Source organism: Hipposideros armiger, unplaced genomic scaffold, assembly GCF_001890085.2.
Source record: "Hipposideros armiger isolate ML-2016 unplaced genomic scaffold, ASM189008v1 scaffold_342, whole genome shotgun sequence".
Lineage (NCBI taxonomy): Eukaryota > Metazoa > Chordata > Mammalia > Chiroptera > Hipposideridae > Hipposideros > Hipposideros armiger.
This window is the reverse complement of record NW_017731692.1, coordinates 65,098-92,860: the sequence shown is the minus strand read 5'-3', so window position 1 is coordinate 92,860 and position 27,763 is coordinate 65,098. Positions and strand designations below refer to the sequence as shown.

Genomic DNA, 27,763 nt, shown 5'->3' with positions numbered 1-27,763 from the left:
ACCGTATGTAGCCAGCAGCCAGCGTGAGCGGCCAGCAGCCGCAGTGAGCGGCCGTCCAGAAGCTGGCGACTGATCTGCCTCGCCAGAGAAGAGCGCAATAATGGTGCCAACTTGGGCCAGTGAAGCAACATCCTCCACAACTAGATTGAAGAACAAGACGACAGCAACTTGTCTGTTCCCCTTCCCCAATTCCCCAGCACTGTTCCCATTCCCCCAATTCCCCCAATAATAAAATAAAAAATAAATAAATAAATAAATAAAAAAGAATGGTCAGAGGAGTAGAGATGCGTAATAGGCTGGCCCCAAACCTCCTTGTGGTGGTTGAGAACTGGGGGGGATATCTCAGCCATGGAGGTCTCCCCCCAGAGAAGTGATAGACCCCAGCCTCACATGGACCTCCCCAGCACATAGTACTGGTACTGGGAAGAAGAGCTTCCACAACATCTGGCTGTGAAAAACAGTGGGGATTCTGACCAGCCAGGTGGGACAGAAGGCTACAGGAAACCCAGACGTCCTCTTAAACAGCCCATGCACAGACTTTCTCACTCACAGGCACTCACCTCGGGCTCCAGTGGAGGGACAGTAACTTGGCAAGCACTGGAGTGAGGACTGGAGGACAGTCACCATTTTCCCTGTGTGGGGTCCTTCTCCCATGCAGCTGGCAAGTGGGAGCCATCTTTCCTGTGTTAAGCCTGCCCCACCACCGACAAATCTGAATCTGATTGGCCTGGTAAGCTCAGCTGCTCCACCCTTCTGACTCACAAAGACCCCACCCCACCCAACTCGCCCAACGCCACAGGCACTTTCTCTGAGAGCAGCCAGCCCTGCCCACATCACTCTTTTTCTTAAGAAACAGTCTGCAGGACTCAGGTGGGTGGCAGGTGGCCTGGGTGTGCTCTGAGACTTTTGATGAGTAGATCCAGGCTGAGCACTGCCATCAAACCAGAATCTACATTAACCTGGTGACCATGACTCTTCCTACTCTAGTGATTCCCTGAGACCCTGCCTCACCCAACTCATGTACCGCACAACGTTTTATCAGGGGCTGAACATTAAGGAAGCCAGCAGGTGACAGCAGGCTAAGTGTCCTGGATATTTTCAGAGCTACCAGAGGCCCAGTACTGATGGCAGACATCCTCAGTTCGCAGTGTGGTCTCTCCCACATGCCTCCAGGGCTAGCACAGGCAGCAAACAACCATGAATCATTTTGTAGCTCTTACCAGGTAGTCCCCAGCTGGTCATAGGCAGTGGGTGACTTAGGTCTGCACTGATCCCCTCCCAAGAGGCCCCAGAACCAACATACTTGGAGGTTGGCTTCAGACAACAGCAGAGGACTGCTCAATTAGCCCCCCAAGCAGCATACAAAAAGGGTGGTCTGAGCAGGCACCAGAGCCCATTGGGGTGATTCTCAGTCAGTTGGGTAAGCCCCACACACAGTAGCCTGTAAGCTGTGATGTGGCCAAGTTCCACAGCCAATCAGCCTGAGGGTCAGTCCCACCCACGGATGTGCCAATAGCAATCAAGGTTCAACTATAACAGGAAGGCACACACAACCCATGCAGGGAACCCTCCTAGAGCACACAGAGAAGGTGACCAAGGAGACTGTGTCAGGGCCCCACAGGGCACCTACCACATAAGACCACCTGGCCAAGACAGAGAGACATAGCAGATCTACCTAATACATAGAAACAAACAGAAAGACAAACAAACAAACAGAAACAAATGAGGAAACAAAGAAATACATCCCAAATGAAAGAACAGGAGAGAAATCCAGAAAAAGAACTAAACTAAATGGAGGCAAGCAACCTACCAGTGACGGAGTTCAAAACATGGTTATGAGGATGCTCAAAAATCTTAATGATAACTTCAATAAAGAGCTAGCAAGCTTAAAAAGGGACATAGAAACCATAAAAAAAGAACCAGTCAGAAGTGAAGAATACAATAACTAAAATGAAGACTTGTTTAAGAGACCTCTGGGACAACATCAAGCATAACAACATTCGCATCACAGGGGTACCAGAAGGAGAAGAGAGAAAGCAAGGGATTGAGAACCTATTTGAAGAAATAATGACTGAAAACTTCCCTAACCTGGTGTAGACAATAGACATACAAGTCCAGGAAGCACAGAGAGTCCCAAACAAAATGAACCCAAACAGGCCCACATGTTATACACACATTATAATTAGAATGGCAGAGGTTAAAGACAAAGAAAGAATCTTAAAAGCAGCAAGAGAAAAGCAACTAGTACTTGTAAGAGAGCTCCCATAAGATTGTCAGCTGATTTCTCAACAAAAACTTTGCAGGCCAGAAGGGATTGGCACAAAACCGTCAATGTGATGAAAAGCAAGGACCTACAACCAAGACTACTCTACCCAGCAAGGCTATCATTTACAATCAAAGTACAGATAAAGAGCTTCCCAGACAAGAAAAATCTAAAGGAGTTCATTACCCCAAACCAGTATTACAAGGAATGTTAGAGGGACTTCTTTAAGATGGTGAAAAAAAAAAAGACAAAAACTATGAATAATAAAATGGCAATAGCTACATATCCATCAACAATTACTTTCAATGTAAGTGGATGAAATGCTTCATTGAGAAGACATAGGAGGGCTGAATGGATAAGAAAAATAAACCTTACATATGCTGCCTACAAGAGACTCGCTTCGGATTGAAAGACACACAAATGGAAAATAAAGGGATAGAAAAAGATATTTCATGAAAACAGGAAAAAAAAAAAGCTGGGGTAGCCATACTTATGCCAGACAAAATTAGCATTAAAACGGAGACTATAATAAGAGACAAGGGTCCAATAATCCCACTCCAGGGTATTTATCTGAAGAAACCCAAAAGCTACTTTGAGGGGATGTGTGCATCCATATGTTCATTGCAGCATTAGTTACAAATGGCCAAGATGTGGAGGCAGCCTGGGTGTCTGTCAATTGAAGAATAGATAATGAGGATAATAAATATACAATGGAATATAGCTCGGCCATAGAAGGGAATGGGTTCTTGCCATCTGTGGCAGCAAGGATGGACCTGGAGGGTATTGTGCTGAGTGGAGAATGTCAGACGGAGAAAGACACATGCAATGTGATTTCACTTATATGTGGAATCTAAAAAATAAAAATAAACAAACAAAACAGAAACAAATCATAGATACAGAGAACATTTTGATGGTTGCCAGATGATGGGGCCATTGAGGGTGAGTGAAAAAAGGGAAGGAGAATAAGAAGTACAAATTGGTTGTCACACAGTAATAATGGGGGTGTAGGGTATGAAAAAAGAAAACTGGAAGATACTTCTTCCTTATTCTAACCAATATTGCATTGATTGGAATAGTGTACTGACTGTAATAATGTATTGATTTAAATAAGGAATTCCTTCTCCGGGTTTACCTCTAAGGAAACTCCCCCTAACCCCCCAGCATTGTCACGCACTTTCTTTTTCACTGAAACTCAATTTCGAATGGAGTCTCAGTCATCAAAACATCTTTGAGAGACTAAGCAGAGCTTGGAAATTAAAAGTAATGAGGACTCTGTCATCAGGATGTAAGGCAACTTCACAGAGCCCCGACAAGCTGGCCACTAGCCCGTCAAAAGTAAGCAAGACCAAGAAAGAAACCAGACAGTAAGCAAGTGATTGCTGACACAGGAAACGTAAACCTTAGCGCTGCTTTTGGACTTTTCCAGCCTATTGCTGTGAAATGCGCCAATTACTGTTGATACTGTTAAGCACAGAGGGCTCAGAATTATTTTGATGAGTTGACTGGTTCTAGGAGGTCAATCTAATTTTATTTTTACTGGGTTTTTTTCCCAAGGTGCTTATGTAAGGAAGGGAAATGACTTTTAACATGCTCCAAACTGCAGAAAGCAGAGTAGTGACAAATGAGCCACAAAGCAGGACACACCAAACGCACCACTGTTTCTTTCAGGAGGGATCTTGGAGATCGCTGAAATCAACTCCCTGCTTGGCCGAGGAGGAAACTGAGGCCCTGAGTTGAAGACTTGCCCTGAAAATGTTGCAGGAAATATGTTTTACACAAGGTCGCCTGTGCACCTATTCCCTCCTAACTCCAGGTCCAATTAGCAGGTTCAAGATAATTCAGCCTGATTCTTAGTGAGAATCTGGTGAGATTCTGGAAAATCTCTGTGACTGAGTGGTATTTGAATTGGAAAGTTATTTTTTTCAAGATACCTGATCTCTTTGCCATGTCATCTCCCAGCTCTCACGGCTAATTTCCCTTCCCAGAGAGCAAATTGGGCCAAAGTCCCCAGGAAGTCAGGCCTCTGTGTGGAGTTTCCAGGGAAATTGCCTGCTGCTTCCTGTTGCTCTGTTGCCTCTTCCAGGATGCAGAGGACACCTCACAGACAAGGGTCCCTCAAGTTGCCCACTTGACTTCACAGGCCAAGGGATCTGGGAGACTTTGAAACCTCGGCTTCCCTCACATCCGCCCAGGATTTCTGAGCATCATATTTACTGCTGCACTTCCTCTTGGTGCTCAGGTATGAACAGGGCTGGGGTTTGGGGTGGGGGTGAGGGGGCGCTCATCATCCAATTCACTGGCCATCAAGCCACATCAAGACTGCTGGGGAAGAGAGCCCTACAGCCCCAGAGTAAGGGCAGTGCAAACCCCTAGGCCATTCAGGATTCACATAGCAAGCTTGGATGGTCATGCGAGGACCCCGTGGAAGGACCCACGTGCTGCCTCAGAGCTTTTCCAACCAGGTGGTGCCATGGCCCCCCAAGGGCAGCTCTGAAGGCCTTTGTTTCCCATCAGGCCAGTGGGGAAAACGTAAGTGATGGTGGCTCCCTCTAGTGGAGTTGTCAGAAATTGAAACTGGCTCTGAATCTTAAATGGAGAAGGCACCTGCCGGAGGATACCCAGATGATGGGGGTGGCCCAAAAATTCTCATACATGTCATCTCAAGTAATAGGTAAAGTTTTTGGAGGAAGTCATCTTGTTTTGATTTTTATCATCTCCAGCATGGGGGGCTTTGGCTGCAGGGACAAGCACTCTTAATCTCTGGCTGCAGTCCTCAGGGTCAGTACCAAGCCAGAAGCCAGCAGGCCAAGAACTGGAGGAACATAGGAAGTCTCTTCCAGCCACTGCCACACTGTGGACAAATTCCTTTCACTTCTCTGGGGCTTGTTTTCCTCCATATGCTGGGGGTGTGGTGTGCAGGTCAACCAGCTGATCTCCCATCTCTGAGATGCTCTAAAATGCCATGACTCTCAGATGAGCTCACAGTCTATTGCTCATCCAGGAGGAAGCCACAGCATTGCTCATCACCTCCTACACCCCAGAGGGAGGCTTCCAGCCACCAAGCATTTTCATGAAATCACTGCACTGTGCTCTCACAATGACCATCTGATGCTCCTTATCCTGATCCCTCCTTCTCTGCCCCAACCACCAGGTTGGCTTTGTGTTCTGAGACTGAGCTCAAAGATGAATGATTCTCCTCTGTGGCCCACAGAGCCTAAGATTCCAGGGCAAGGGTCCCATCAGGTCTGTTGGCTTGAGCTTAGAGCCCTGTGAAAATGAGACTGAGGAATTCTACTCTTCCTTAGCAGGAAAAGAATGTCTATGTGATCCATCCCATAATAGTATAGTAGTAGTCGTAGTAGTAGTAGTAGTAGTAGTAGTAGTAGTAATAATAATAATGTTTAACACTTATACATGCTTACTACAGACCAGGCACAGTTGTAATCACTCTACTAATATATTAACTCATTTACTCATCATAGTAAGCCTATATCAGGTAATCCATAAATGTGCCATTCTTGCCTGGATATCAGAGTAATTTTAACAAGAGCCAAAGTCACTTGGTTATTATAAATGCTTGCCACGGAGCATAGATGCTTAATAAGAATTGAATCAACATGGATCTCCCTAGGCAAGGAGAAGACTTTCTTATTCCGTCACATACCTGGAAATCAGTTTGCCCTCAGTTACTCATGTGATGGAGTTAAAATCTCAGAATTACTAACTGGGAAGAGAAATTGCAGATCATTTGGCCTAATTCTCCATTTCCCAGATCAAATGGCGGGCTCAGGAATAAGAGGTGAAACGTCTTGCCGTGCATCCCACAGTGAGTTTAGTGGCAGAGCCAGGACTGGCCCCCAGGTGTCCAGACTTCCAGCCCCAAGTCCTTTTCATTCTACTATGCTATGTCTGCCACACACCTGAACTGATGAACGGCACTGAGACCTCCCGTCCTGTGGCCCAGCGAGCTCCCTAGTCCTCGGCCAGCCCCGTAGAGCTCAAGAAGCAGGATCCTTCTGATATTGCCTAGGGCACCCAAGAGCAGACTGGGAAATCAGTTCTCTGCTACCTCACCTAAAAGCAAAGACATCAGTCACCCCTGGAATGGTGCATCCCAAAGGCAGAGGACAGGGACAGTCTGCAGGCAGCCTGGGACATCAGGATGAGGGGTGGCCTTCTTCCTTTAACCACCCACTTTGGACAAGACCTCCATGGCCCCTCCCTGGGAGCTATCGTAGAGGTGTTCTCACTTCCCAGGGACTTTTCTTCTTTACCCACGCTGATTTGGGGTTCTGCTGCTGCACTCCATGCACCCCACCTTTGCTTTCCCATTGTCTCTGCCTCAGGGTAATTTGGTCTCATGATTCTCATTTTGGTTTGTCTCCTGCCAGGATGTGACAACACTTCGCCTGTCATTTTCCAGCTGGAGTCAGTGCCAGTCATGACCCCAACTTTCCCAGGAGTGGCTAAGTGGAAAGACAACCTTCAGGACAATCTCTCTTTATGGCCCTGTGGCCGTAGGCTTTATTGGAAGTCCTCTGGTCTGAGGGCACTTGACAGTCCTCTGGGCACTTAGTTATGGGTGTTCTGTTGCTCGGCTGAGAAGCAGACTCCCTCTGCTCTAGTTTGAGTGGGAAGGGTAGAAGTGTGCAGAGAGTAGTAAATAAAATCAGAGGGTGGATGTGTGTGTGTGTGGGTGGGGGAGAAGAGTGAGAGTGAGAATGAATGACAGAAACTCAGATGCAGCCCATCCTAGATGTGGGATCAGGACATCGGGCAGGGCAGAGGCAACAAAAACTGCTGCTGTCCCACGGGCTTCAGGGAGAAGGATGTAGGGCTGGGAGACAGAGTCACATTCCGCTGGGCCTGCTGAAATTGGGGAGGAGGGTCATCCCACAGGCCAGCTTCTGGGAAGGAGTCACCGGGCCTCTGGCAGCAGCCAGAAAGGGTCCAGCCTCCGGTCTCTCCTTTCTTCCACGCCCCTCAAAGCCACAACCTGGGAGTCATCCTTGCCTTCACTCTCTCTACACCCCACCTCCATTTTCTTCTGTTGACTCTCTCTTCAAAATTACCCAGAATCTGTCCGCTTCTCAGCACCTCCATTGTTGACAGACTGGCCCAGACCACCATTTGCTGTCACCTAGATTATTCCAACTGCTTCCTAACTGGTAATTCTGCTGAAATTGAAGTCCAATCATAGCACTTATCTGATCAGACCCTAGAAGAATGGCTTCTTCTCCAACTCCATGTACAAGCAAAGTGCTTTTAGGCGTCCATAAGGCTGTGTCTGGCGGGCCCCACCCCCACTGCCCAGCTATTTCTAGCCTCACCTCCAGCTCCTCTCCTGCTTGTTGACTGCCCTCCAGCCACTCTGGCCTCCTAGCTGTTCCAAGAACGTGCCAGCAAAGCTCGCACCTCAAGGCCTTTGCATGTGCTATTCCCTCTGCCTAGAACATCTCCCCCCAGGTACCTACATGGTACCTCACTCTTGGCCTCCTCTGCTCTTTACTCAACCATTACCTTCTAGGTCAGGCTTTCCCTCTCTCCCTTATTTTAAGCTGCTCTCCACCCCTCCCACTCCTGTGTTTCATAGCCTCCTTTCCTGATTTCCTGTATTGCATTTGTATCTAGAATATAATATATTTTAGTTATTTATTGTTATCAATTTGCCTGCCTCCCCCTACAGGGCCTCACCTTCACAAGGGCATGGGGTTTATTGGTTTTGTTCATTTGCCCAGTGCGTAGTAGGCCCTCAGTGAAAACTTGTTAAATAAAAAAACAATCAAACCTTCACACAGGAGATGTCAGAGTTATGGGGTTCTTTAGTAAGAAGAGAAGCCTGGGAAAAAAGGCTCTGTGTGTGTGTGTGTGTGTGTGTGTGTGTGTGTGTGTGTGTGTTGCTGGGATGTTTGACAACCCCTTTCACTTGTAGTAAACAATGCATGAGTTCTTGCTGATTTGTATATGTGATATTATGATTTATAATAAGAAACATATTTGATCTTTGTCCCCATTTCTGGCACAAAGCTCCTAAAACTCTTGGAATCTCCTAAGTGAGGAGGGAAATAGAGGTGCCTTGTTATGTGAATGAGGTGACTTTTGCAAAGCCATTATGGAAGGAGACTGGTTGCCAGGAGAACCAACCATGTGATTAGACATTTGGAGCTTTCGGTCCCACCCTCCTGACCTCCTGTAAGACCCCCCCTGGCCTGCATAAGGAGGTCTCCGTAAAAATCCATGGGGTTCAAAGAGTTTCTGGCTTGGTGAACATGTGGAGATGCAGTGAGAGTGGGGCCTAGAGAAGACGTGGAAGCTCCGAGCCCCTTCCCACATACCTGGCCCTGTGTATCTCTTCCATCTGGCTGCTACTGACTCACATCCTTTAATGATAAATCGGTGATCTCGTAAGTAAAATATTTTTCTGAGTTCTGTGAGCTACTCCAGCAAATTAATTGAACCTGAGAAAGAGGTCATGGGAACCTCATTCAGAAGCATAGGTGACAATCTGGGCTTGTGACTGGTGTCTGAAGTGGGGGTAAAGGGGCAGTCCTCTCAACCTGTGGGATCTAATGCTATCTCCGGGTAGATAGTTTTGGAACGGATTGTAGGACACCCAGCTGGTGACCTGAGTATTGCTCGTTGGTGTGGGGGAAACCCCTCTCCTTTGTGGAGTTGGGTGCAGAAGCCTTTCAGTATCAAAGCGGTTTAACTGTATGTATTAACCAGAGTCAACACTTCATTCATTCATGTCCTCACTCACTCATGCATCTGACATTTTATGAGTAACAATTCTGTGTCAGGTGCTCTGCTAGACATTAGGTGAACACATGGCTAAGAATACGGTCCCCACAGCCCAGACTTCTGCAGTTGTGATGAAGCCGTTGCGCTCAAAACATATCTAAGAGGGTCCAGGCATTAAAACAAACTGTAACCCCCAGCAACACCTAATGAGGAAAGTAAATTCAGGGCAAGAAAATCAGCCTCATATGTTTGTCACCAAGAGTAAAGTTTCCTTGGGTGAGTGGCTACTAGTGAGAATTTCTCCCTCCAGGGCACCGTGACAGGACCTGGGGAGTGATAAAAGGGTGAGAAGGGACTCCCAGAAGTGATCTTGCTCTCCTTCTGCTGACGACAGGCCAAGAGTGAAGAGCTGTCAGTGACAAAAAGCAGTGTGGGTCACACACTAGAGAGAAGCTCTACCTGCTCCTGGGAGACCCTGCACACAGCATCTTCTGGGCCCTGGGGAAGCCACAAGAAATGTAACTCTGACCTTAACATTTGCCCACAGGCTGACACTTGGCGAGTGTCCCCTGTGCAGGGTGAAATCGCTGCAGAGGGCAATCAAGCACCTTTTCTGGCGATCTGTAGGTGGCACCTGGGAAGCTAGCTGGGTGTTCCAGCATCTTGGAAACATGCCTGTGTTTGTCATGACTACTTGGCCTGTCTGCTTAATTTAGCTGTTAATGTTTTCATGCAGCAGAACACATAGCCTCCAAGATTTTGCCATATATTTATTTGTTAGTCTTCCATGGCCACTGTTTTCCCGGGTGGGGCTGTGGCATGCACTTCCTGGAATCATTTGACCTCAGACCTCCTTGTACCTTGTTGCTTTGGCCCACACTGCCAGCTTTCACCTCTCCCTACAGCCTCACTCCAATATCTTGGGCCCCATCTTTAATGCCGGTGGGTTCAGTCTCAGTTTCTTCTAGTCTGGTCACTGCCGTGGGAGGCCACTGGAGGGGTGTCAGGCTGGATGGCCCAAGGAGGGATCTCGTCCTCTGGAGAAGTTAAGGTTCCAAGCCTTCTCTGTCCAGCAGCTATCAGACCCATGTGTAGGTATCCTTGCTTGGACCACTGTGCCAGCCTTTTCCCTGCTAGGGAGGAACCAGAACAAAAGGAAAAAGAGTTTAGTGATATGAGGGTGGGCTGCAAGAGAAATGGCATCAAGGAACCTGAGAACACCCTCTGCCTTCTTTCCTCAGCTCCTCTGGCATTTGCATAGGGGCCCCCGACCCAGCCCCTATTTCTGGTCTCTCTGGTTTGCTTAAACCCTACCTTGCACCCCTCAGGCCCCACGAGGGCCCCTGCAACCCATCAGCCACTGCTGACCACATGCAACCTGAGGCCACTCCTGCAGAGGCTGCTTGTACATACTGTGTCGTGCCTTATCCCCATTTGCTGGCCCCTTAGTGCACCAAAAGTCAAGTCTAAGCATTTTGCTTGACTTCCAGGCCCTGGAAAGGGAAGCCTCATACAACCTACCCAGCTGGGGCCCCTGCTCTCTAATACCCAGCACTGTCTACCTTGGTCCCAGGGGCCCATCTCTGACACTCAGCATACATCAGGAGTCTCCTCCCTCCATGAAAGAGTTCTAGCCACAGCTTTGCTCCTCCCTCACCCCACCCACCAAATGCTCCTATCTCCCTCCCACATCCTCAGTCTCCCATCCTCCAGGCTCAGCCCAGCCCACCACTTTCACGAGCTTCTCTGGCCATCCCAACATGATTGATCTTTCTCTTCCCTGATTTTCCTTGCCTTTATGGCCTGTCCCAAGACATTATACATAACTGTTTTCTACTAGAAAGTACATGAGATTGGAGGCCCAAAGTCCTGTGTTCAGCGTCTGCCTCTCACATGCACTGGGCAATGATAGTTAGGCCCCTCGCTTATCCATCCAGATACGATGCCTGTGACTCTATAACTACACTAAGCCCTTCAAGAGCAGACCAGGTTTGGCCAAAAACAAATAAAACCAATAATTGTTTGTAATTCTGCTCCCACACATGTAAAACAAAATGGCAAAGATAAGGTGTGTCTCCAGCTTATTAGGGCTACCAGAAAGACCAAATGCTTGTGAAACTGCTTTGGAAAAGATTAAGAGTCACGAAAATGCCATTCGATATGACTGTGCCTATGCAGTAAACTCCTATGGATCAAAAGGTTTAATATTTATAATTTCAATTACATGAGAGCAAGCCCCAAAGTCCATAACATGGAGGAATGTGTAATTTTGCAAAAGCACAAATGTGGCCCCAGTGCATACTGCAAGCCTGGGGTTCTGGGGCAGCAGCTTGCCTCGTGACTAAGTGTTGCTGACCATCCAGTGTCAGGCTCGCAAGGACGTCACACGATGCTTTCCACTGGCTTTGTCCATGTGCAATAATTTCTGCAAAGTAGTTGAAAATGAAATGAAACAAAATAAAACCTTTGTTTCTATGTGAAATTCCAGTGGTCCTCAAATGAAAGATATTTTTACCATTTACCAAATGGTAAAAATGCAGCTTTTGTGGTTCCATAGGAAAGTAAATAGAAATCCGATCACCCTCCTTTCAGGCTCATGACTGGGAGAGGCCTGTACAAGCACTTCTGGGTTCAAATGTGGAGCTGTGTCAGGTGTCTAGACACAATTTCCAAATGCCAGGGGTATGCGTTAGGCTCGGTTCTCATGATAGGGGGGTAAATTATACACCACAGGCTTTATGCCAGGGCTGCCCTGCCAATTATACCACAGTGGGCTCAGAAGCATGTGGAGAGGAATGGTGGATAGTGCGAGAAACCTAAACCCGTACCTTCCACGGTAGGAAGTCAGCTTTCCTAAGACTTGACAAATAAGAGGAAAAGATGAAATGTGAGTGTGTTATTGACAAATACAGTGACAAATGTAGAAGAAAGAGCTAAAGAGTTGAAAGAGACTGTTTCTGGGGAGTGCAAGATAGGGATGGGGCCAGGAATGTTACAAAAATAACAATAAATAACTTTGTTATAAGCCTTGTGGAAATATTTTTTTAAGCTTAGACTAATATTTTAATTTAAAGGAAAAGAAATACATCAAATACTTGAAAATATCCCAAAATGGAAAGACACAATTCTCCAGATTAAACGGTTCAAGTTCTAAAGTTGCCAGATCTAGCAAAAACAAACGAATACAAACAAAGAAGGATACCCAGTTAAACTGAATTTCATAAGCAGCAAGTTTATGACAATCTCTTAGTAAAAGTGTGTCCCAAATACGGCAAAAATTACTCATAGTTTATCTGAAATTCAAATATAACAGGAGTTTTCTTTGTTTATGCCCAATACACACATACCAGGATATTGCAGAGCACCACGGATAAAGAGAAGATGCTAACAACTTCCAGATGGAGAAATGTCACACAGAAATCAGAAAGCACTGACTTCTCATGGCAGGATCGGCAATTTAGAAGCGGTGGAACAATGCCTTCAAAATTCTGAAGAAAAATGATAGCCATTCCAGAATTCTACACCCATCTAATCATCAATGAAGTTTGAGAATTAAATAAAGGCATTTTTAGGCATGCAAAGTTTAAAAAACTTACCTCCCCTTTACCCTTTGTTAGAAAACTAGTGGAGGATTTGCTCCACCAAAAGAAGAAACAAACGAAAGAAGAAAAGATGCAGTCCAGGAAAATGGAGACCCACCATTGGAGGGAAGAAAATGAATCCCCAGGACAAGAGCTGTGCAGAGCCAGTGAGACAGCAGGCAAGACTGGAGTGGGAATGGAAGACTTCAGGGGGAAAAGGAACAGACAGAAAGTCTGGTGCATGTGATTGCATGGAAAATGGTGTTTAGATGGGTTTTCCAAGTCTATTGGAGAGTTTGAAAAGAATTATAAATATGTACATAGAAAATTAAGCAGGTGAAGAAAATTAGGCAATTATTAACAAAGTGTTTACAAGAGATTAAATGAATATTATCATAATATACTGCTTGGCAATGCAGAAAATATTTGATAATGATAATGATATAAATGTGAAGCATTGATTTACCCAAAAAATTATGTTGGAAGCAGAGAAAGCGGGTATCTGTTTTCATACAAAGAGAAGAGGTAATGTACTATTGCCCAGGGTGAAAATCAGTCCTTACAGCAGCTCACAAGACCCTATGCAATTGTATCACCCCAACTTCATACTCCAATTTATTCCTTATTGCTTTCTCTTTGTTCACCTTGCTCCAGCAATAAGGGACACTTTCCTGTTCTGTTCCTCAGTTACACCATATGACCTCCCACCTCAGGGCCTTTGCACTTGCTGTTCCCTTTGCTTAGAATGCCCTTCCCCCACATATCCACAGGGCTCTCCCTCCCATCTGGTCTTTGTTCAGATGCCATCTTCTCAGTAAGGTCATCCCCTTCCCCCACTCCCTTATTTAACATTGCATTTCTTCCTCAACATTCCCTACATCATCCTCACGAGTGCTAATTTTTCTCTATATTTTTCTGTGTAGAGCACTGCCTCTGTATAATGAGATAGAGTGATATTTAAATGTTTGCTTATTCTCCCCAATGGAGTGAAAGCTCTATGAGGGCAGGGAATTTACATCTATCGATGATTTGTTCACAAATGTACCAAAGCTTAGTGACCAGCACAAAATAGGAGCTTTATAAATATTTGTGAAATGAAAAAAGAAATCAAGAAATAGCAATGTAAGCATTTGTTGAGAAATACTGGGGTAAATACCAGAAACAAACTTAAAATAATTTAAAATCGTTGCCTCTGAGGACTTGGATTCATGGTAAGGAGAAAAGCTGGGTTGGCTAGTTTTCCTTGGAAGCCTTAGAGTATTATTTGGCTTTTCAAACTATGCGCATGTATTACTTTAATAAAAAATTAAAACGATTTTTAAAAATATGCTCACTGTTTTCACTTCCTCACCCAAAATCATACTCATATTTTATTCCAATGCCAAAAGGAAGTGACTACTGGATTACCTACTTTTTTCTATTATTAATCCTAGAAGTCATCTTTCTCTCATCCACCTTTCTCTCTGACCCACCACCTCCAATCCATCATGGAGACCGGAAGCTCCCACCACCTCCATAGCTCTCAGATCTAATCATCTCTTCCTGTCTCCATCACCACTGCCCTAGTGCCGTCTTTCACCTGGGTGTTGGGAAGGTTTTCTAATGGACCCACCTATTCCATCCAATCCATGACACTGTGGCCATATATATTTTCAAACACAAATCTGATCACGTTACTCCACTGCCACCCACTTACAACGTGCCCATGGCGTCCTGTTGCTCCTGGGCTACTGTTAAGACAGCCTTCCCAACTCGCTCTATGTTTGCTTTTCCCACACTGCCCCAGTCTCGTACTCACCCTGTTTTCCCACCTCAGGGCCTTTGGAGATGCTGCCTCCTCTGCCTGGAATGCTGTTTCTACAACCTTTACCTATTTACCTCCTGCTCATCATTCAAATATAAGCTAGAGTCACTAAGTCAAATCCTCCTAGTTTAGGCTCTTACAGCACAAGTGTGTGGCTCTCTGCAGGCGTGTGGCTCTCTGTACTTTGTAACACTTGCCACAGGTGCACTTTTACATTTGGGTTTATTGGATTAACAGCTGCCTCCACTCCTACCATCAACACACACACTACACACATACATACACACACACACACACACACACACACACTCATATGCTTCATTAAAAGAGGGCATCATTCCTCTCATTTATCATTATATCCCTATTGCCCATACATAGGTAGGAGCTCAATAGATAGATATTGAATAATTTATGGAAACACTGCCCTTCACTACTGCACAGCCCATATGTACTGCTTGGGTTTGCATAATGTTTATTCATCTGTCTCACCTCTACCCTAGACTTGGAGACTGCTTGCTCTTTCTTTAAAGCCCTGCCACTCACTTCTCTATATATACTTCCAGTTCCCATCTTCACACATAATTTCTGGAAATGTGTATTGAAATAAAAGGTGCCAAAGATTATGTGTTGTATGGGATTTCTATCCTGGAGAGCCAGCATATTATAAAACCCTTCCTTACACTTTGCCTTTTAAACATAATCATCCATGATGTATTTCCAGCACTTCACATATCATCTTTAAATATGACATCTTCTTTCATAATTCAACACCGATTCAGTTGGCTAAATTCCAGCGCACAACTGATTGAAGCTGAAGATTTGGCACTTTAGGCAAACCTGACGACTTTCATCTTTTCTCAACTCTATTAACACCTATGCTCTGTGCTGGAGATGCCTCTGTTTTCCCTCATTTTTATAAACTAAGCAGAAAAATGCAATGAAAAGAGGAAAATTATCTCACATGCATTATTATACAGAAAAGATGGTGACACTGGCTGTCTGACAGGGCTGTCATGAGAATAACCGTTTGTCAGCTAATGAGCAAAATTCCAAATCTAGCAGAAAACAAGGGAGCAAGGGAGTCCTAAATTTGAACATCTAATGTTAAGCACCACTTGTTTACATTCCGTGGGCAATTAGGGACTACCTGATAATCCAATACTAATTCAATCCTTTGTTAAGTAAAACAAGCTTGGATTTACCCATTTTTTTCCTTCTACTTATTCAGGATTGTATGATAAACCAAATATTTTTAAAAGTTTCTTCTAAAGAGTAAGGCTATCAAGTTGTCTTCCTTTACATTAACTCCTTTCAGACACAAGCTAAAAAAGTCATGGGGAGTCCTAACTTTTTAGTGTCTCCAATGTAATACAATTGAACAATGAAATCTATGCATGTATTTTTAAAACACCTCTTCCTTTGCCCCATAATCAGTCTCTGGCAATAGCCATTGGGGGTTTGAAGGGGATCACATCTTCAAACGGGCTGCAGTCCCCAGAGCTTGGGCCATGCCATGCCACATCCTCAGGGGAAGGCTGGGACCAATATCTGAGTGATCCTGCCTCTTGCTGAACCCAGTGTGAGCCACTGACCATCTCAAACTCATGTCTATGCTTGCTGCTCTTGTCACTGTATTTGGAGTTAGGCTCAACAGCTGTTCCCAACAATTCTTGCCATTTCTGTGAGTGATGTGGAATTTGGTGTTCTTTGAAACCTTGATCTTGATAAAATGTTCTGTTTCTCTGTGCATTCCCACAGGGGTAGAGATGTGGCACGCAACACATTGAGGGCTATGGTTTATGTGTAGACACCCCCAGGAAAATTGTCAGGACACTCTCAAGGCTTAGTGTCCACCATTATCTGCACCCCCCACACCATTTTATTGAGATATAATTGGCATGCAACACTGTGTAAGTTTAAGGTATACAGCATAATGACTTGACACATACATTGTGAAATGATTGCCACAGTAAATTTAACATTCATCATCTCATATAGATACCAAAAAAATTTTTTTTCCTTGTATGAGAACTTACAGAACTTACCCTCTCAACAACTTTTAAATATACCATCCAGCAGTGTTAACTGTAGCCATCCTGTTGTACATTACATCCCCAGTACTTACTGTCTTGTAACTGGAAATTTTTACATTTTGACCATCTTCATCCAGTTCCCCCACCCACCAACCCCATCTCTGGTAACCACAAATCTGATCTCTTTTTCTATGAGTTTGGTGTTTTGTTTTTTATTTTGTTTGCTCAGATTTCCACATGCAAGTGAGATCATGCAGTATTTGTCTTTCTCTGCCTGACTTATTTCACTTAACACAATGCCCTCCGGGTCCATTCATGTTGTCACAAATGGTAAGATTTCCCTCTTTTTTTGGCAGAATAATATTCCACCATTATCTTTAAGAGCAAGTGTACATTATAATCATCAATGAAATGAAAATAAAACAAGATACTATTTAATGCCCATCAAATTAACACCACCACCACCCCAACCCCCCGCCCATCACCACAACTAGACTCCAGAGTATTCAGAGTTGGTTGGGTGCCATAATCACTCTCATTCAGAACTGGTGATTTCTTCTATCTGTTTGCCTTTCAATTTCTATGATCATCCATTATCATTTTTCAAGATGGGAATATTAATAATTTTTCTGATCCTAAAAAAATACAGACTCACTGCAAACAATTCAGAGACTACAGAAAATGTTAAGAAGAAATTGAAAATTATTTACACCCCTTCAACCCAGAAAAAAACCTGCACTGCCTTTGGAGTCACAGAGCTGGTCTTAGTTACTAATCCTTAGTTACTAAGGATTTAAGATGCCTCACAGTGTGAGGGTTTAAGATAATATTTGCATGCAGCACAGTGTTTAGTAACTGGTGGCTATGACCATTACTGCTATTGATATACTTCCACTCTTTTTTGTGCATTTATATGTATATATATATATATATATACATGTCAATGTGCACTGTTTATGTTCCCACAAAATGACTGTTGTGTAACCAAAAGATTATTTAGAAGATGCATTGCTTTGATAAATAAATATTTAATTTATTAAGGTTATAAGTCTTTAAATCCCTGAAGATTTTGACTTACTCTATTCATAAGCAGAGGTTGCTTGTTTTGTTTTTCAAAAGCCTGAACTCCTTCAGAGTCTTTGAAGCAACAAGAAGAGAAGAAACCCTTGAAGAGTATGTGTTATGGATTGAATGTTTGTGCCCTACCCCCAAATTCATATGCGGAAGCCCTCACCCCCAGTGTGGCTATATTTAGAGATGGGTCTTTAAGGAATTAATGGGGTCATAAATGAGGTCATAGGGGTGGAGCCCTGGTCCCCTGGGATTGGTGTCCTTATAAAAGAGGGAAAAAGACCCTGGAGTTCACTCTCTCTCTGCCTGCATGGAGAAAAGGTCACGTGAGGGCACAAGGGGTAGGTCAGAGGTCAGCAGTAGGAAAAGAGCAGGGACCCACACACCACCAGATGGTTCACATCCTTGGAGATGGCCAGAATTTGGAGCGCTGGCTACTGGGTGCATAAAAGTGGCCAGACCTGCGGCTTGGGGCTCTTAGCCTGGCGACGAAGCTGCACAGCCACTGTTGGGTTTGTGAACTGACATTTATACCCAGTCTTAGAGTTGTCAGATTCAGCAAATAATTGTACAGGATCTGCAGTTAAATTTCAGGTGATTTGGGGACACTCTTATACAAGAAAATTATTCACCGTTTTCTGGAAATCAAATTAACTGGGCACCCTGTATTTTACCTGGCAACCCTACGCACTACAGGAACAATTTTCTGGAGGGCATTTTGTAATGCATGTCAAAATATTTAAGGCATACATCATTGTTAGCACAGCAATTCCACTTCTAGGAATTTATTCACACACACACAAAATCATTGGATAATAGACACGTACAGGTAAAAATATTATCAGTGTATTGTTTATAATCATAAAAAACTGAATGACTGTAAGAGTGGTTAAATAGTTATGGTAGCTTTGTTCAAATGCATGCAGCCTTAAAGTTATATTTTAAAATCCATATTTATTAATATGAAAAGATGTCCAGAATATGACATTCAATTTAAAAGGTAATAAAGTAATTTTAAGTGTGATTTTATTTTAAACTAAGTATTTTATATGTACAATTTAAACACACACATGAAAAATATCTGGATAATTACATGAAGATGTTGATAGGCATTATTTCTGGATTGTGGCATTATTGGTGACTTTTACTTTATATGCCTTTATGCATATATTATTTTAATAACTAGAATAAAACATAAAACTGTTACTATTCTGGAAACAAAAGCATTCTTTGATAACCTATAATCTTCAAATCTGAAGCAACTTGTCCACGTGTCAATTCAGGAATTCCTTACCTAAAGCCGAGAACATGTTCCTCATCCCCTTTTGGTGTTAATTTATCCAAGCTGTAACATCTTTTTCTTGCCTAAGCCACAGAAGAACCTGGATGTATTTTGTTCATTTGTTTGTTTACAGGGAGGTGTTTTAATTTTCTGGCTACCAAATATCCATTTTATCCTTTCTTTTCATTACAGTGAACCAGTTTTCCTCTGCAGAAACCACCTCGCCACCCCATACTCAGCCCACATGCTTTGGGTAAAACTGATTCCAACCTTGGCCCCAAGGGTGTGCGTGTAACCCAGATATGTCCGGTCAGAGCATACCATTCTCCTGGCCTAATGGTTTGTCCAGACAAAACAGTGAGGTGGAATTATGACTAATGAAAATCAGATCATAGACTTTGTCAGATCAGCAGGAGCGCTCTTTTTATTGGACCAGAACCTGGGAGGATATATGTCTAGAGTTATTAGCCATCTTGTCACCATCTGAAGCCAACATGGACAGCAGAATTGCATTAATAAAGATGAAAGGATTCTTACCTCCTGGATCATACTGTACCTGCAGTCCAATTGTACTTTTTAAAGAATTTTATTATTTTCAAGTAACATAGTATGGACTTTAGACTTATGAGTTTTCCAGCAAAGCCTCGAGTTAATTTAATTGATATGAGAATGAAATTAATTGAGTCTACTAGCACTTGGTGGAAATACTACTTGTAGGTATGGGTAGAATTTCATGGGTGGAAATACCTTAAGGAGTAGAGTTGCCAGGTGTTCTGTATACACAAGACACGTCCTGTATTTAATGATTATGCCCTGCTTCGTGTAGTGACTTTCTCAGGGCACCCTAAATGCCCTGTCTTCAGCTTTTCTCAATAAATTACAAAAATTCAGCAATTAGCACTATTTATCAAATTTACCTGGGCATTGTATATTTTTGTTTGCTAAATTTGGTGGCCCTACTAAGGAATCATTCAACCCCTACAGCTTTCCAGCTTCGGTCTGCTCTATAGTATTTCTGCCAACTGAAGCCCTCTTTTAGATGAAGTTATATGAGTTAATAAATTTCCCTTTTTTTACTAAGTTGGCTTGAACCTGACTTGTAGTCTCTTGTAACCAAAACAAAGCTAACTTGATCCAATTAATTACAGAACCACCAACATCTAAGCTCTATAGCCTAATTATAATAATAGCTACATTTTATTAATCACTTACTGTGGTTGAGACATATTAAATACATTATCTCATGAATAAGCCCACCCATCCTTTGAAACAGACATCATTTTCTTTATTTCATAGGTGAAGAATGTGAGGTTCCATAAGGTTAAATAATTCACTCAGAATCACACATCTAGATGGATGGAACCAGGATGACAAACACCAGTCCACGTCTTCCACGGCACCACACTACCTTCCAGTCTAGACTTTGAATTCTGAACTCTGGTCTCACACCACAGAGAGTTCTTTTATTGGGCTTGGGTTCACTACCAGTTCAGTTAAAATAACCACCAGAAAGCCTGACTTCCCACAAATAGCTCTGATTTGAAGCCAATCGTATAAAAAGTGTGTAAACAGGGCCTCAGTTTAAAATGAGTGAAGGAAGTTGCCTCAGTATTACCGCTTTCCCTCATTTCCAAGCAAGGATTAAGACCTAAAAGCAAGTTTTTGGCTCACTTGAGTCGTGTCAGATGCCAATTAGCATCGGTCAATCTCAAAGCAATTAATCAAAGTCGATTCTGTTGTTGAATTTAACTGGATAACTGCAAATTTTCCACTTTATATCGACACTGCCTGAAACTGTACAAGCTAGACACAAACTATGTATACATATAGACCTGAGGCAAGGAAATTACAGGATTTCCAATAAATCATTTGTTTTTTATAAACACGTAAAAATATATAAATAAAACGATTTGTGCACATTTGCCTGTGCCATGACACTCTACGTGCAATTCATCTTGTGTGGGTATTTCTCACAGTAGCCCACATCCCTCTCAAGAAGCAGGTACAGCAAGTAGGCGGTCAGCTCTGTTCACAGTCAGGCAGCAGATCGATAGCAAATATATGACAAAGTTCCTCACTTTCCAGAGGTGATTGAGGCCCTTGGACCAGCACGTCACAGTTCATTTAGGCTTCCCTTGAAAAGCAGTCAGAAGTCAGGGAAGTGCCCTTGCTGTCCTGGTTTCTGCCCTCCAGCCCTCGCACCCATACAACTCAGCTGCAGCCTCATGTGCCGGTGCGTGGCTGCTTCGCCAAAGGATGGTAAAGGCGGGACCAGGGGCTCCTGTAGAAGCCTGGACGGAGGGAGGCTGGCGGGCAAAGCTACTCGGCTTGTTTCTGAATAAATCTATTTGTCAAACACCTCCACTTGATGATTTCCTGGCAGCCCTGAATATTTTATGGAGGAAGTTCCTGCAACAGAGGAGACACAGTTCCTTCCACATCATCCTAGCAGGCTGAGGGAGGGCGTCAGGCTCCTAGAGAGGGTCAAGGGGAGATAGTGTGGCTGAAGGAGGTGGAATTTATGACACTATCCTCCCAAGGTCAGTAGGATGACGACAACCACCCCACCCCATGTTGACTCCACGCCCTCCAAGTGCGCATGCGCACTTTCCACTATTGAGAAACTCGGAGAACAGTTTCTGCAGCCTGGCGCAGCAGCACCCCAAATACAAAGGTTCTTTTCAAATTTACCTCTGAACTGTAGGGCCCACACTCAGTCTGTCCGTCCACAAGCTCCTAGGAGATGCTCCATAAGTGACTGTAACCTCTTGTACCTGGAGTCCTATGAGAGCCCTCTGTCAGTGGCACACCGAGGGCGGCGCGTTAAGAGAGGTCTGCCCCCATACAAGCAATAAAGGGGTGCGTCGTCCACAGAGGGTTTAAAAACAATACTAAGACTAACCAAAAGCCGGAGCCTTTCATTTTCACATGTGCCAGCAATTATGAACAATGTCAGTGATAAAGTATCCCTCCAGACTAGGGTGGACCCCCTCTCCCCACAGCTGGCAATGCCAGTTACTACTCCCACTGGGTCCCCACCTTCTAGTCTCTTTCCCACTCCTGTGCCCCCTTCAGCCAGAAGGATCACCCCAAAATGGGATCTGGGCATGTGATGCCTCTGCTTTAAAACTCTGGCTTTGTCCCATGGCCTTCAGAACAAATATAACTCCTAGCAGCTTCATGAATCATCCCAATCTGAGTCCACCCTACTTTTCCAGCTTCCCCTGCATCCTTTCTCCCTCCCTCCCCATGTGTCCCAAGCTCCTAGTACCTTGAACACATCATCCCATTTTCGGACCTCCATGCCTTTGTTCAAGCCATTCCTTCTCCTAAGAATTTTCTTTTCAATCTTGAAAACTCTGACTCATCTTGCAAGGCTTGACTGGTGTGTCAACTTGTCTGGGAAACCTTCCTTGACTGCCTCCAGCTGGGGTGAATTCATTACTCTTTCTCCCTTACCTGGAGCACCTGCTACATGCCTCCACTGTCACTTACTGCAGATTTTACCCCCTCTGCTTCCATCGACTACAGGTGATCCTTGATCAATGGGAGGGGGCTTAGAGGCGCAGATTCCCCGACCCCATGTAATCAAAAATCTGCATATAACTTTTGACTCCCCACAAACTTAACTGTGGTCCCTTAGTATCCACCCAGAATTAATTCCAGGACCTCTGAGGATACCAGAATTTGCAGATATGCAAATCCCTTATATGAAATGGTCATAGAACAATGCCTACAGTCATCCCTCTGCAATCATAGATTGAAAATTATTGAGGGGGAAGCCAAGGGAGTCCCAAAGAACCCTCTGAGCCTTAACATCATGGCTGATTGCAAAAATGGTTCAAACTCCCACTTTGCCTTTGCAAGGTGACTTTAAGCTCCTCCCACCAAGAGGCAGAGTCTGTTTCCAATTACTTGAGTCTGGATTTGCCTAGTGATTTGTTTTAGCCAACAGTATGTGGCAGAGGTGACTGCACTAGCTCCAAATCTTGGTCTCAAGTGGCTTTGATGCTTTGGCTTGCTCTTGGGCCCCTGTATCCTCCATAAGAAAAAGCACAGCTCACCTGCTAGAGGGACAGGAAAATCAAGCACAGGAGTACCAGGGGTCCCTGGACAAGAGCCAGCCAACCCAGAGAAGCAGTGCCATCTAATCAACCCAGACTGACCAGAGAGGCACGAGGAAGCACAGGTCAAGACCAACCAAAACAGCTGTCCAGCTGTGCTCAGCCCATATTGCCAAACTGGGACCTAGAAAAGAATGGTTGTTGTTTCAAACCCCTAAGTTTTTTTTGTTTTGTTTTGTTTTTGTTGTTGTTTGTTTGTTTGTTTGTTTGTTTGTTTTTGAGAAGCCAAGAAACTCCAGCAAAGCCCTGGTCTTCAGTGGACAGCCCACCAAGGCTCTCCACTCCCAAGAAGGGACCCAGCACCCATCCTAAGGAGAAATCCTTCTTACGTGAAATAGATTATTTGCAGTACCTTTCCACCACAGAAATGTATTTGTATCATTGGCACCAGCCTCCCCCATCACCGTTACCATTACAGGAATTCTCTCCAAAGAAGGAGGAGACTGTAGCAAGTAAGGCACAGAGAACACTTGCTCTTATACCCTAGTGGTGGCGGTCAAGCTAACAAATGTGAAAATGCCCTTGGCATTTTTTAAAAAGTGCAATCAATAAAGCAGAGTTCTGTCAAGAATGAGTAAGATAAGAGCCAGAGACAAACCCCTAAGTTTTAAAGTGATTAGTTCCATAGCGATAGCTAACTGGTTTACCAATCCTGGAGCTGTCCCTCCTCAAGACTCCAAGTTATATGAGAAAATAACTGTGCTTTTGTTTTTTGTTTTCCTGACATTGTTGAATGCAACCAATAGCTCCCTAATATAGTGCTGCTAAGGAATGAAAAGATGAGACAGAGGCCCCACTTTCAAGGAAACTCCAGCCCAATTGGACATAAAACATGTTTTTCAACGAGGTTGCCAACGCTTTAAGGTGAGAACTGGTGCTTTTTTGTGTCTAGAAAGGAGTAGTCTGAAAATGTGCATGGCAATACAGGGTACCCTCCACCGAGTGCGAAGTGAGTAGGCCAGTCCACATTAAGGCTTCATGCAGGAAGGTGGATGTAAGCTAAGTGGGCTTTGAGGGAGGTTTAGGATTTAGACATTCTAAATCCTAAATAGACAGAACGGGAAGTAAAGAGGCAGGATCCTACCTGGGCCTGAAAAGATGGACATTCCGTAGGGTTTTGTTCTGGGAAGAGTTGAATGACTAGGAATCAAGCTCAGAGGTGGTGATTTAGGGCATGAAGGACACACAAGGAAAGAATAGCTTTCTCAGTGCAGGCCCCCAAAATATCCATTCTGTGAGGTCACAAAGCAGAGCTATCGGGAGGTATAGCCAGTACCCTCCACAGCTTCTCAAAGAGTTCCAAAAGCTGCACTGTCTCAGGGATCATCCCATGACCCCTAGAGGGACCAGGCCTGAAGAATCCCTTCTATCTGTGGGTCCCTGTACCCTTTCTCTTACCCCCTGGGCTTACTGGCAGCAGCCTGGGGGTGGTGTCACAGAGTAGGCCTTTAGTAAAGGTCGGACAGCAGGCTGAATGAATTTTACAAGCCTACAAAAAAAGTAACAGACAGGTGCCTGTTTCTTTTAGATTATTAGAGTGTGCCACATCTCTCTCTCCATCTGAGCTTCCCTGAGCCTGAGAGGAGTGACCCTGGCTCTGTACAGGGCCATCCCCTTGGGGCTCAGAGGTAAAAGGAAACCCCCATTCTTTGGTCCCAACTGCAAACATGAAGGCACTAAATAATTCCAAAACCAAACCAGCTCCAAAATTAGAGCACAGGGAAGGAGGAAACTATTATTTACTTTGGCCAAGGAACCTACTTCCTTTTACTGAGCGATGATTATGTGCTAAGTATATCTTATCCTCATTAGAAAACCCTCACAATATTTCTGTAAGGTGAGCATAATGATCCCCATTTTATAGTTGAGGAGCACCAGGCCCCAAGAGAGTGAGGAAGATGCCCAAAGTCGCCACATGAGTGAGTGGGAGAGGCAGGATTTGAACCCAGGCCATTCTGACACTGAAGTCTGTACTCTCCTCATGAAGCCCTGGCTACCACGACTTCCTCAAAGTCTGAGTTGAACGCAAGCATTCACTGGAGATTATTTGTAGAGGCATCCCATCTTCGCCAAGAGAGTGAGTGAGTTAACACTTTAGACTTCAGAATCAGCTCTGTTATAAAGTAACCATGGTAGTCGTGTGGTCTTGGGCCAATCAAGTGATCTCTTGGGGCCTCGATGATTTTTTCATTTATAAAATGAGAAAGCGAAGCTGGATGATGGGGCAGACCCCTTCCAGTTCCTATGGCTGGGAGGTTTGCCATCTATTCCATAGAAAGACTAGCCCAGACTGAACAAGAACCTTCTGTCCCAAGTAAGGGCTTCTAGGAAAGAGGCTCAGACGGACACAGGCTCAACCCTCCTCCAACCCACTGTGTCAGGGAATGGGCTCCACCTTGGCTGCTGGAGGCTCAGCCTTATGGGGACAGGGTAGCTAAGGGGGTAATTGTGACGGGCTCTTGGACCCTCTGATAATCATTCTATCTGACGACATCCAACCAGAAGGGCAAAGAGTCACCAAGCCAGCCATTCTGAGTCGTGGAAAATTACACCACAGCTGGCTTCCTTTGTTTTGGGAGAAAAAGCTTGTCAGTCCTACAGCCCCTCTTCCCTTCTTCCAAATCCTCTTACACGGCAGAAAAGCCACACTAAGGTGCCTTTCCTGAAAGTCAGTCCCGGGGGAATCAAAAGTCAGTGAAGATATTGACTGGCTCTCCACACACACCTTCCCACCAAATCAATTAACAACCCACGGTGGGCAGGCCCTCGGAGAGGGAAAGAATGATATTGCTGCAGGAATCGGCTAGGTGGTGGCGTCGTCTCAGTTAGATGTCTGCTGATGGGTACAGAAAGTGAAGTGAGGGGAATAAGCATTTGATCTCTCCCCTCCAGAGACAGCTCTGCTACCTGCACTGTCTCTGAGGCAAAGCCCCGCCTCCTCCCAGCACTGCTCCCAGCATCCCAGGGAGAGAGCCTGCAGGATTCTGACACAGAAAGCCTGCAGTCGCTGGGAGCCTCTCCAGGACACAGCCTGTGTGAGGGAAAAGGTCTGAATAAGGAGAGGACGAGTAAGGGAAACAGAGTCATTGGTTTGAGCCAGTCAGGAATTTGAGCCAGTAGTTGGTTGCTGGTGGAGGATGGTGGAGGGGTACATGCAGTGACCTGGTTGTTTTTCTTCCCCTGCTCTGCCTTGTTAAGCTCAAATTCATCCCAGATGTCCAGGCTGGGGACTCACCACTGCAGAAGCCTCCAGCCCTCAGAGCAGCCTCGCGGGGAAGACTCAGGTGGGCTTTAAGGCTGTTTGGGAAAAGGATGGGAGGTGGAGGGGGTGCAGGGGACAGAAGCTTTCGGTGATGAATGTGAGTGTTCATTCAGGACGGTGGCGGCAGGGGGAGGGTGACAGCTGGGGACATGGGAACTTGGCCATAGGCAGCTGCTGTTGGAGGCAATCCTGCATGCTCCTGCGGTGCACTGAGCTTTCTGCAGAGGACCAGCAGTGAAGGGCTCATCTGGGGGCTAAAGGTCAGACTGCTGTGGGCATCATGCACCATCCAGGACCCCAGGCCTTCTGTCCCTCAGTGCCGTTATCTAACTGCTAAGTGGAATGGAGTTTGGTAGAGAAACCTAACTGCACATTTCACAAGGGGCTTTCAGAGGAAGAGGAGTGGCTGCAGAAGACATGAGGATGAGAATGAAAAGAAAGGGCTTCCTGAATGTCAACACTAAGAGAGGCAGCTGATGGAGGCTAAACTGATTTCATCCTGGAAGATCTTCAGGGGGTGGTAGGCTGCACTTCCGCAAAAGACCTGGCAGAACTGGGCTAGGCTGGGCAGCAGCTGGGCTGCTGCTGACTGAGGGAGAAGCTGTGCAACCTTGGGTAACTCAGTCAACCTCTCTGGGCCAAGGGCAATCATCATAAAGCCTTCCCTACTGACCTTAGTGGATTGTTATGATGTTCAGTTATAAAAGGGATTTATAAAATGTGAAGTGCACTTACATGTAAAGTGTCAAATTATTATCGCTCTCATTTCTTAGACCAATGGTTCCAAACTCTGGCTGTGCACTAAAATGTCTTGAGAAGCTTTTTTAAAAATGTTGCACTTGGACGTCACCCTAAATCAATTATTCAAATTGGGGCATGCATAAGATAAGACAGCAGAGGGGACTTGTTAAAAAATGCTTCTCAGGTGATTGTGATGGCCTGTGAAAGTGGCAACCCACTGCCTAGACTTCCCCAAACTTCCTGAAGATAATCACTTTCAGTTTGTCTTTGAAAAGCAGGTTCTTGGCTTTTCTCAGATCTGCTGAATCAGAATTTCAAGGAGGCCTGGCGATCTCTCTATTGAGCAAGCAATGAAAGCAGCATGGACATGTCATTCCAGGGATGAGCCTGTCGATTCTCTCCTTCCCTACACAATGAACAGTCAGGCCCAGCAATGCTTTTGACACCACGGGCAGAGCAGCTCAGGAAGGGGACGCATCCTGCTCTGATAAAATGTACAAACATGTGCTCCCAGGCCTGGGCTGCGCTAGACAGCCACGTCCAATCCCACTCCTGCTCCACCGGGGACAGTCCAATTATTACATTGACAAATTTCCCAGCCAAAGAGCTTGAGAACCTTCAGATAAAAAGGAAACAATGATGAGTAATCTGTAATAGCACAGATTACTAGTATTTTATTATTTTGTCAATGGGTTGTCCAGGCTTTCCTGCTTCACACTCTCTCTGCTGACTCTGTTCCATTCATAAGATTATAAACACACACTCACACACACACACACACACACACACACACACACACACACACACACACGCCAACCCCATTAAACACACAAATGAGGGGATGAAGAGGTAACTGTGTTC

At 44.8% G+C, this 27,763-nt stretch overlaps 1 protein-coding gene across 5 annotated transcripts in view; it reads right to left on the bottom strand.

Annotated features, from left to right (window-relative positions):
• Window positions 1-9,754: 9,754 nt before the first annotated feature.
• KCNA6 (potassium voltage-gated channel subfamily A member 6) overlaps window positions 9,755-27,763 on the bottom strand; it is a 36,044-nt gene continuing 18,035 nt past the window's right edge. For 3 of the 5 annotated variants that reach the window (XM_019661284.1, XM_019661285.1, XM_019661280.1), the window contains one exon: window positions 9,755-10,134. The gene's annotated coding sequence lies outside the window, so the exon portion shown is untranslated. Of the gene's footprint in view, window positions 10,138-27,763 lie in introns of all 5 variants that reach the window. The other 2 variants (XM_019661283.1, XM_019661279.1) reach the window with 1 other exon arrangement.